The sequence below is a fragment of the Onychomys torridus genome, chromosome 5 (assembly GCF_903995425.1).
Source record: "Onychomys torridus chromosome 5, mOncTor1.1, whole genome shotgun sequence".
NCBI classification, from domain to species: domain Eukaryota; kingdom Metazoa; phylum Chordata; class Mammalia; order Rodentia; family Cricetidae; genus Onychomys; species Onychomys torridus.
The window spans coordinates 26326865-26336903 of NC_050447.1; positions in this window are offsets into that span (position 1 = coordinate 26326865).

Genomic DNA, 10039 nt, shown 5'->3' on the forward strand with positions numbered 1-10039 from the left:
TTTTGTTTTTTTCCGAGACAAGGTTTCTCTGTGTAGCTTTGCGCATTTCTTAGAACTCACTTTGTAGCCCAGGATGGCCTCAAACTCACAGAGATCCACTGGGCTCTGCTTCCTGAGTGCTGGGATTAAAGGCATGCACCACTACTGCCTGGCAATCTCTGATAATTTTTATAGATTTTCAGATAAAATTAATGGCCTCATGCATGCTGAGCAAACACTATTCCTCTCAACTATGTCCCAGATCAATGGACTTGGATATGACTATTATAATTGTTCTGATGTGGTGATGTATTGTGTCCCCCAATATACTGTGTCTCCCAATAAAGTTTACCTGAGGATCAGAGGGAAAAGCCAGCCACTATAGTAAACAAAAGTCATGCAATGTTAGCACACGCCTTTAATCCTATCACTTGGGAGGCAGCGATCTGTCTGGATCTATGTGGGTTCAAGGCCGCACTGGAAACAGAGTCAGGTGTAGTGGCACATATCTTAAATTCCAACACTAGTTAACTATTGAGGTTTGCAGGTCTGTACAGACAGATAGGAAGTGACAGAGTTGAGCAGGAAGAGGAAGTGATATAGCTGGACTGAAAGAGCAAATCAGGTGGCAGAATAGCAAGGCATATAGGCGAGAGTAGACAGGAAGTAGCTTGTGTTTGGAAGCTGCAGAGTTGGTGATGTAAGGTTAGCTGTGGCTTTCCCTATTTCCCTGATCTCTCAGGTTTTCACCCCTATATCTGGCTCAGTGTTTTTAATTTAATAAGACCATTTAGAAATTGGTCTACAGTTCTGATGCACCCTAAACACTTCTTGTGTAAGACTTTAAACTAAATGGATAATTGTATGTGTCATGCTTGCCTTTTATTCAATCATACACCTTACCTTCAGCTTCTCCATTGCCTGAAACAAAGTAACACTGAAATTAGGACTGTCAATGGCAATATGATAAGGTATGGTGAGACATCTACAGATCATGTGAGAGAAAGTAGGAAGTGCTTTTCAGTTTGATTATGCTCTATTATCTTCAGAGAACACCAGGGCATGCTCGGAGTAATTAGGGAAGTTGGTCAAAAGACAGAAGGGATGTAGGCCGATTGTGGGCAAACACATACACAATTTCAATAAACATACTGGAAGGTTTGGAATTAGCTCACTGAATTTCTCTGTTTGTTTTCCTGTCCCTGAGGAGAATGGGGCTGGTAAAACAAGGTCCAAATAAAGAGAATTTACCTGTGTGTGTACTTAAATCTGTTGCTCAATAAGAGGGGCTGGCTGAACAAATTGTAGAGATGTTTTGAAATGAGGTTTCTGTTTTTACTGGTCTGTACACACTTACCGCAAGTGCCCAAATTTCCCCTTTAATATTTAAAAAAGTTAGTCTTTGGCAGAGCCATCATGTTTTACAGACCTACAAGTAAATAATAGTAGTGATAAGAGGAAAAAGTAAACAAAATTAAAAAAAAAAGAAAAAGAGAAAATGGCACAAAAAGACTGATGAGGCAAAAGAATGAGAGGCGGAGAGGGAGAGAGGGAGGGAGAGAGAGAAATAGAGACAGAGACAGAGAACACTAATGATGTCATTGACACAATAAAGGTCATTCCTTTCTCACATCATTGTCTTTATCTAAAAGACAAGTCATTTTTTGATACAGAAATGCAACTCAGCCGGGTGGTGGTGGCACATGCCTTTAATCCCAGCACTCGGGGGGCAGAGGCGGGTGGATCTCTGTGAGTTGGAGGCCAGCCTGGGCTATCAAGTGAGTTCCAGGAAAGGCACAAAGCTACACAGGGAAACCCTGTCTCAGAAAAAAAAAAAAAAAGATGCAACTCCAATATTTGTTAGGCTCTAGACAATGGGCCTACTGCCCTGTGTGTACAGTTTCAGTTTTAAAGTGATTTTTCATTCTAACAACAAATGAGATGTGGAGAACTTTTAAAGGGACCCCAGATTGTCACCAATGCATCAATACTTCCTCCTGTCTGCTGACACACAGAGGTTACATAAACAAAGTTAATGTCTCATTTCAAATGACCTATAGGATAATATGCTCACTGACAATGCTGTACACTGAGTTTTCATTTTCATATTTGCTGACATTAGGAAACCAAATGTAAACAGTTAACAAACTATGTACAATATTCATCAACATTCACAAAAATGATACTTGTTCATATTAATTGCAAAGTTTTCAGCATATTTTTCATTGTTAGATAGGAAATTGCTTACAATGTCCTAGAATTTCTTTTTCCTTGGAATCACAGTCATACAAAAATAAATAAATAAAGGAGACAAAAAGAAACACACAAAGCACACACACACAGTTATGATAAGTATTACATCTTTTGGTATTTCCTTCTGGAAAATATGATGTGTCACATAAGGCAAAATTTGTAAGAAAGAGAATACCTCAACAACAAACTTGATATGAAATCTAACAATTTGTAAGTATTTTCTTGGAATACATCAGGCTGTGATAAGAACTAGTTGTTAATGATGTGCGTGACTTAAATGTTTTATTTGTTCCTTCTTCATATTTGCATGGCTGTATGCTACTTTAAAGAGGTTTGCCTGCAAATGAGAATCCCACATAATCCCTTGACATACACACCCAGTAGAAGTAGAAGCAGGAATACATAGCATCCCACTTTCCAAGTAAAATTTGATTTCAAGAGAGACTAATGGAAAGACATCTTTCTCAAATGACTGTTTATGTTGAACTGTTATCAGGGAGCAGGTTGGCCATGAGAATGGTCAGATAGACAGACAAGTTGCCGTCATTTGCTCTACATCCTATTAATTGCTGGGGATAAAGAAATGAAAAACAAAGTCACTACCTTGGTGTAGTCAGCCCCTTTGTAAGATGCATTGACCACTCTGTACAGGACACCTTCAAGACAGATTTTGCCTCTGGTGGTGGTGTTTTTCCAAAACTCATATATCTCTATATGATATACCTTGTCTGTTTAGGGTGGAGCATTCCTTCAAATCTTGTCCCCTGCATTTTCTAATTACAACTTAGCTCTTACAGAAGTAGTGTATTTTCACTGTTGCTAATTTCTGGTTTTCCTAGCTCTGCCAATTAAATTCTCATATCTTTTATTATTATTATCAGTGTGAATAGGCATAAAATTCAAGCACTTACATATAATTATATTGCTTAAATTTTTCTTTTTTCCTCCTGAAATCCACTTACCTCTATAACCAAGATGCAGAACGGTCCAACAGAACAGTAAGGGCAGATTCTCTGCAAACAATTCAATAGCATAGCCACCCTGGTAGTCTGTAGTTCCTTTTCTTTCTTAGTTCAACTCTGCATGATCTCTTGTCTATTACACTTAGAAAAACTATATATATATATATATATATATATATATATATATATATATATGGAAAGTTAAATCATATCATAAGACTATCTCACAAAGACTCTCATTAAAAATAGTAATTTTGTGCAGGTAAAGCTAAGGAGAATGTTTTGAGGTCTGAATGGATGAGAGCAGAACTTGAGAAGAACCAGAATACATAGCCTAGGATTTGGAGGCCGTAGCAATGCATTTGATGAGGATTTTATGAATTGATCCATCCATTGCAGTTTCTTCAGGATACTTCATATGTTATTTATTCCAGTCTTATGCTTCACATTGACCCTCAGATCTTCATATTCATTGTATACAGCAATATAATCAAAATTTGGCATTCTATTATAGCCATTGATCTGTCTAGCTTATTTCACATCAGCTATGAAAAGTACATACTTACTAGACAATGATTTCACTAATCTCTCTCCCCCATAAAAATATGAGATGATAATGTAAAATGATGTAAAATAATGAATAAAAAATAATTACTTTAATTAAAAAAATCACAAATGTAGTTTTCATGTTTAATAGCTAAAGAATTATTTTCTTTTCCCATCTTTGAAGGCCATATTGCACCAGTGTTGTGAGGGGTGAATTGTAGGAGCCATGTATCAAAAGCATCAAATATTTCCTCCAATTTCCAGAGGTTGACATTGAAGGTATCATCTTTAGATTGGACATTTAGAAAATTATAGACTTTAGGCTGACTGCTGGGACCTCTTCAATACTGTATCAGTGATGTAATATATTTTAAGGACAACACAGGTATTTTATAGATTGATATAAAACTGACATGCTTCTGGTTGTCTATGGTGAATAGAGATTATTTGTTAATGCTTCCTTTCCTCATTGCATTAATGTGACTTTCATCTGGGAGCTGTAGATCTCAGGATGACTCTTCTGCTAAATTTCAACTGCAGTTGCTTTTCTCTATATGCATACAGTTTCCCTCTGAAATAACATTCATCAACCCAAACATCACCACAGTACACACACATATACACCTGCTCAATGAGAAGGTTAACCTTTCTGGCCTCATCTAGAGTCAGGGTCATTGAAGCCAAGATCTCCTATTAACAGTAAGAGAGGATTAATCATAATTATATAGTAGAGATGATAGTGTTTTAATCTCATTTTAATAATAGCAAAGCTTTTCAGCCATTATCAATATGGCTCATCTATTTCACATTATCCTGAAAATAACCAGAATTAAAAGAGAAACAGCATTTATTAAGAATACACAGTATTTGGAATGCTGTAAGACATAGGAAACTCTTTATCTCCAATTCTAATTGTTTAACTAAAGGAATATCATTCAAGGAATTAAGTCAGTCTTTCCAGGTGAAGGAAAGATTTGAATTCAGTTCTCCTACATCCTAAATCATGTGAATTATCTCCATATTGAGTTCTTAACAGTACTTATTGAGGGCATAAATGACTAAAGGAAGAAATGTGTGATTTGTGTTGTAGCCTGAATGAAGGTTAATAGAAAAAAAATTCCATGTAGTTTCTAAGTCACTTGCCTTACCAAGTTAGTTAGATGATACACTCTTTTCTTTCTCTTTTATTGAAAATAGATATGTTTTTTCCCCTCACAAAATATATCCTGACTACAACCATCTATTGCTGGACATGTAGATTATCCTTAAGAATTGTTTGTTTCTTCAGTGAGACTCCCTTAGATGAAACTAAATTTTCATTTGTAAGTGGCTATTAATAAGATATTGCTTCTGGATTAGGAATGGGGACATGTGTCCACTTCTCCTTTCATCTCTAGAACCTCATCTGGTGCAGACCCCTACAATCGTTGTGCATGCTGACTCAGTGTCTTTGAGTTCACATGTGTGTCAGTCATGTTGCATTAGATGGCTTGGTTTCCTTGATGTCCTCTATCTCCCTCTGGCTCTTACTCTTTTTCTGCCTCCTGAGCCCTTATGGAAGGGATTTGATGGAGATATTCCCTTTAGAGCTGAGTGCTCCAAGGTCTTTCACTCTGTGTGTGATGTCTCTGTGTTTGTTTCCACCTGCTGTAGGAAGAAGCTTCTCTGATGATGGCTGAACAAGGCACTGATCTATGAGTAAAACAGAATGTCATTAGGAGTCATTGTAGTGCTACTTTAAAAAATGCAGTGGTGTTTGGTTTTATCTAGAGCCCTGGGCAATCTAGACTCAGGTTCTCAGTCACTAAAGCAGTATCAGGTATGGGTTTTGTCTTGTGGAGTGGGCCATAAGTCAAATCAAATATTAGTTAGTTACTCCTACAAAATTGGTGCCACTATTGCATTAGATTTAGATTGCCTTCATATATGTCTACATGTTAGGAAACTTCTACGGTATTAGGTTTCCATACTAACCAAAATGTCCCTTAATTTGAACACTCTATTTCTGTAGTCCATCTGTCATTAACCTCTTCCCTCCCCATTACTTGATCTTCCAAATCCATGGATAACCAATTATTTATACTACCTATTCTTTTTCCATTTCCTAGGGAATCTATCACCCTCAGATCCCTTGCTCTATTCCTTACTTCTGTGGTTCTATAAATTGTAGTTTGCTTATCACTGCCTTAACTTACATACACATATAAATGAACACTTTCCATGTTTGTCTTTCAGGGTTTGGATTAACTCATTCAGGATAATTTTTTCTACTTCCATCCATTTTACTTCGAATTTCCTGAGTGATATTCCATTCTGCAAATGTAGCACATTTTCTCTATTATTCTGTTGAGGGCCAGCTAGGTTGTCTCCAGTTCTATATATGAATACAGCAGCAATGAATTTGGTTGAGCAAGTGTCTTCTGGTAGGCTGAAATGACCTTTGAGTATACATTCAAGAACAGTATAGCTGGATCATGTGGTAGACCAACTCCAATCTTCCTGAGGAAGTGCCACACCAATTTCCATAGTGGCTGTATAAGTTTGCACTACCACCAGCAATTAGTGAGTGTTCTTTTTATTCCACATCCTCACCAGCAGGAAATATCACTTGTTTTGTTGGCCTTAGTCATTCTGATACCTGTAAGAAGAAACCTCTAAGTAGTTTTGATTTGCATTTCCCTGATGACAAAGGATGTTGAATATTTATTTGAGTGTTCCTCAGATATTTGAGATTCACCTTTTGAGAATTCTCTCTTTAGGTTTATATGCTGTTTTTAAATTTGGTCATTTGTTTTCTTGAGGTCTTGTTTTTTGGTACTTTACATAGTTTATATATTAGTCCTCAATTGGCTGTGTAAATGGTCCAAATCATCTTCTCTCATTCTGTGTGCTTCAGCTTCATCTGAAGGACAGTATCTTTTGCCATACAGAAGGTTTTCAGCTTCATGAGGTCCCATTTATCATTGATCTTAACAACTGTGCTAATGGTGTTCTGTTTAGAAAATCCCTACTTTCTATCACTTTCAGTGTATGTGGTTTAATGTTTAAGTCTTTGATCCATTTGTAATTGAGTTTTGTGCAAAGTGATATGTATGGATCTATTTGGTTCTTCTATTTGCAGCCATTCTGTTTCACCATCACCATTTGTTGTATATGGGTAGGTTTTCAAGTGTACATTTCTGTTTTCCTTATCAAAAACCCAGTGTTTGTAGGTATGTGGATTTATGATTCCTTCCTTCCTTCCTTCCTTCCTTCCTTCCTTCCTTCCTTCCTTCCTTCCTTCCTTCATTTATGTATTTGTGTATTTATGTATTTATTTATTTATGTATTTATTTATTATTTATTTATTTTGGTGTGTGTACGTATGTTTCTATATGAACCTGAATATTTTCCTTTCAATATGTATTTAAACTTACATTGGAATTTCAATGAGGATCATATTGAATCTGTAGATTGCTTCAGGTAGGATGTCAATTTTTACTGTGTTAATCCTACCAATCAATGAACATTGGGGATCTTTCTATATTCTGATAGCTTTTCAATTTCTTTACTCAATGTCCTATTTTTTTTTTTTTTATTATACAGGTCTTGCAGGTTAAAGATACCCAAGATATTTTATATTATTTGAAGATATAGAGAAAGTTATTGCCTCCCAGCATTCTTTCTTAGTTTGTCATTTATATATAGGAGGGCTACTGATTTTATGAGTTAATTTTGTAACCTGCTTTATTACTGAAAGTGTTTATTAGGTATAGGAGTTTTCTGGTGGAATTTTTGAGTCATTTATGTACACTATCATTATCCGCAATAAAGATACTTTGATTTCTTCCTTTCTTATCTGTATTTCATTGATCTCCTTCACTTGTCTTATAACTCAAGCAAAGACTTCAAGTGCTGTATTGAATAGGTATGGAGATAGTCAACAACTTTGTGTTGTTCCTGATTTTAGTGCAATTACATTGAATTTCTTTCCATTTCAGTGATGTTTGCTATAGGCTTGCTATAAACTATCTTTATTATGTTGAGGTATATATCTTTTATATCCATAAGCTCTCCAGAACTTTTTCATGAAGGAGTATTTGATTGATTTAGTCAAAGGTCCTTACAGCTTCTAATGAGATACCATTTGATTCTTGTCTTTCAGTTTGTTTATATGATAGAATATATAGCTATAGCTATAGCTATAGCTTTATGTATGTGGCATCATCCCTGAATTCCTGGGATGAAGCCTATTTTGATCATGGTGAATGATCTTTTTTTATTTGTTTTTAGATTGTATTTGTAAAGATTTTATTACGTGTCTTTGCATCTATATTCATAAGGGAAATTGGTCTATAATTGTATTTATTTCTTGACTCTTTCTGTGGTTTGGTTATCAGGATAACTGAGACCTCATCAAATGGACTTGGGCAATGTTCCTTCTGTTTCTTCTCTCTCTTTCTTTTTATATTTTATTTTTTATGATTTTTTATTATTAAAACAATTTTTTAAATTTAAACACATTTTGATCACATTCATCCCCTCCCCAAAGTCCTTTCAGATCCTCTCTATTCCCTCCAATGGACATCATAGTTTTTGTGTTTGCTTCTATTTGGTTATAGTTCAGTGGTTTTTTTGGGGGGGGGGGCAGGGCAGGGGGGATCTTGGTTTTTGTTGTATCAAGTTTTTGTGTGTTATTTGATAAAGAATCTTTTGTTTCTATTCTGTGAAATAATAGGAGAAGGTTTGCCATTAACTCTTCTTTGAAAGTCTGGTGGAATTTGTATTTAAACCACCTGGCCTGTGGGGCATACAAGTGTATATTTTAGAAGCCAGTAGAAGATGTTATAATTCACTTATGGGCTCTGAGGCCATGCAGAAACATGGAATAGAAGAAACTGTTTGATCAAGAGAAGGGAGGTATAACGCTGACTTTTACTTACTGACTTCAATCTAAATGCTTTTTCACTTACGCAGAGAGCATCCCAAAGATACCATGGAATGCATTCATGTGAACTGGACCATCTCCTGTAATGCCAACAAGCATAAGTACAGTGTATTACTATTACCCAAACACCAGGGTTTACATGGGTTTAATTAGTAGAGCGTTCTAGACAGAACAATGATTTAAAAGTTAGAAAAAAAAAAATGCAACTTGTAAGGATGGTTCACTCCCACCAAAAACCAAACAAGTGAAGGCAGTTTGCACTGAAGGTCTATGGTTAAACAAGTTCAAGGTTAGATTACCCTCTATTTACAGTTGGACCTCCCGGTCTATTTACACAAAAGCCATACATGTGTTTTGTTCCTCAAGACAACAGACTTGGTAGTTATTTCTGTCTCCAGGTCAGAGAACAATAAAAATAAATGATTAATAATTTAAACACAAATTTCACTTGCACTTACTGGGTGATGATCTCATGGGCTATATTCTGATTAAGGGTTAATTTTGAATGATATACATTGACTATTAAGATACACATAATAGAATTTAACCTGATTTATTCTCCCCCAAAATAAATGGAGCAAAGTCTGTGTGTGTGTGTGTGTGTGTGTGTGTGTGTGTGTGTGTGTGTGTGTATGTGTATGTGTATGAAGAGAGAATATATACTATACTCTTTACTATGGAGTAATGGTACTTGCCTTCTATATAAACATATTAGAGCTAACCTCACATTGGTCCTCTGTGTTCCATTCCTCAGTTCATGGACAGGTGCCAGCAGAGAGGTTGTGATGGAGAAAGGAGTTTTGGAGGTCAGCAGAGCTAAGCAAAAGGGACTGCTTTTGTCTGTGGTTAACCACATATTGTATTTCTGCTGTTCTGTAACCATTTTTGTTGAATCTAATAAAGTTTTCATTTTTTTTCCTGATCAAGCTTTGAACTTGTTATGTTTGTTTCCAGCAAACCACAAAACATTGAAGTCAATTCCAGCAGCCAAAGAGGCATGACATTTTCCTGTACAGACTTATCAGTTGCTTAATGGGCCAAAGTGATGAGTTACAGTCCCAGCACTGCTACAGCTTACTAACCCTTGCTTGTAGCATTATGCAGAAACACTAGAGGAGGAGCGTATCACAATGGATTAAAAGGTAAAGCTGAACAAGTTTAGCTTCTTTTCCTTGTCTCTTAAGTTTCCCAAACCCAATCCCATAAAGTCATTAAGAGTAATCTGTCATGACGGTCAGAAAAATTTCTGGTTCAAGAATGCATTAGTTGTCTGTTAACTTCATCCTTCTTATAAAATTTCAGTTTCTTCCAAGCATTTCTCTTCTCCAAGCATTAGAGCATTTCTCTAAAGAGGTTTATAATTTTAATGTTC